Here is a 1,833-nt window from a genome sequence, read left to right as displayed (position 1 = left end):
CCATATTTTCAGTAGCTTCTCAAATCCTTTGTCAGCCACAGCATTCTCTGCCTTCCACTGCAGCAATTCCAGTACGGTACCAAGCTTTGTGTTGCCATCTTCGCAATTGGGGTACAACCCTTTTTTGTGATCCTCTAACATGCGATCGAACTTCAGCTTCTCCTTTTGACTTTCGCACTGCGTCCTTGCATCGACAATGACCCGGCGGAGATCATCATCATCGGACACATCGTCTGGTTCCTCTAGATCTTTAGAAGCTTTACCCGTTGCAGCATCATTGGGCACATCGTCTGGTTCCTCTTGATCTTCACCAGCTCCACCCGTTGCAGCATCACCGTATTCAGGGGGCACATAGTTGTCATCGTACTCTTCTTCTTCGCCGTCTTCCATCATAACCCCTATCTCTCCGTGCCTCGTCCAAACATTATAGTGTGGCATGAAACCCTTGTAAAGCAGGTGGGAGTGAAGGATTTTCCGGTTAGAGTAAGACCTCGTATTCCCACATTCAGTGCATGGACAACACATAAAACCATTCTGCTTGTTTGCCTCAGCCGCATCGAGAAACTCATGCACGTCCTTAATGTACTCGCAGGTGTGTCTGTCACTGTACATCCATTGCCGGTTCATCTGCGTGCATTATATATAATTAAGTATCCAAATTAATAGAAGTTCATCATCACATTAAAACCAAAGTGCATACATAGTTCTCATCTAACAACATATAGCTCTCCAGAGCATCTAATTAATTAAACCATACATTGAAACTATGTAAAACATTTCAATGCAAAAACAAATGCGATCATAATCGCAACCAAGGTAACAATTGATCCAATGGCACAATGATACCAAGCCTCGGTATGAATGGCATATGTTCTAATCTTTCTAATCTTCAAGCGCATTGCATCCATCTTGATCTTGTGATCATCGACGACATCCGCAACATGCAACTCCAATATCATCTTCTCCTCCTCAATTTTTTTTTATTTTTTCCTTCAACAAATTGTTTTCTTCTTCAACTAAATTTAACCTCTCGACAATAGGGTCGGTTGGCATTTCCGATTCACATACATCCTACATAAATAAAATCTATGTCACGTTGGTCGGCATAATTTTCATAAACAATAAATGAACTAATAGTTATAAAGGTAATATATATACCACATCCGAATCATAGACAGGACGAGGGCCGACGGGGGCGGATACCAAAACCATCGCACTATATAAGATGCAATAATAAAAGTAAGAAAATAATACAAGTATCTATGTAAACATACAAGTAAGAATATTTTTCCTTTCAGAAAGAAGATAAGAACAAGAGGCTCACCACGGTGGTGCCGGCGATGAGCTCGGCGCGGGTGATCGACGATGGTGAAGACGGGGACGGGGCGTGACGGACCGCTAAACCTAGACAAATATTGTGGAAAATGGAGCTTGGAGGTCGAGCTTGGAGAGGAGAAAGCTTAAGTAGTGTGGCTCGGGCATTCCATCGAACACCTTGTGTGCATAGGAGGTGAGCTAGAGCACCACCAAGCCCTCTCCCCCTCGGCCAGAAAAAAACAGTGCAGTGTGCTCTGCTCTTACGCGAGGGGGTATATATAGGCACCTCATTGGTCCCGGTTGGTGGCATGAACCGGGACTAAAGGGGAGCCTTTGGTCCCCGTTCAAGCCACCAACCGGGACCAATGGTGGTGGGCCAGGAGAGAGGCCCATTGGTCCCGGTTCGTCCCACTAACCAGGACCAAAAGGTCCAGATGAACCGGGACCAATGGCCCACGTGGCCCGGCCGGCCCCCTGGGGTCATGAACCGGGTCCAATGCCCCCATTGGTCCCGGT

General features: G+C 46.0%; 1 long non-coding RNA gene across 1 annotated transcript; it reads right to left on the bottom strand.

Moving 5' to 3' along the window:
• Positions 1-897: 897 nt before the first annotated feature.
• Positions 898-1,615, bottom strand: LOC147957897 (uncharacterized). Its single transcript, XR_015609624.1, has 3 exons — positions 1,325-1,615; positions 1,159-1,216; positions 898-1,071 (listed from the first exon to the last, which is right to left on the bottom strand). It is a non-coding gene; the product is annotated as an uncharacterized LOC147957897 (long non-coding RNA).
• Positions 1,616-1,833: the final 218 nt, after the last annotated feature.

This window comes from Triticum urartu, chromosome 7A (assembly GCF_056163025.1).
Source record: "Triticum urartu cultivar PI428250 chromosome 7A, HENAU_Tu73, whole genome shotgun sequence".
Classification (NCBI taxonomy): Eukaryota; Viridiplantae; Streptophyta; class Magnoliopsida; order Poales; family Poaceae; genus Triticum; species Triticum urartu.
This window is presented reverse-complemented; position numbering and strand designations above follow the sequence as displayed.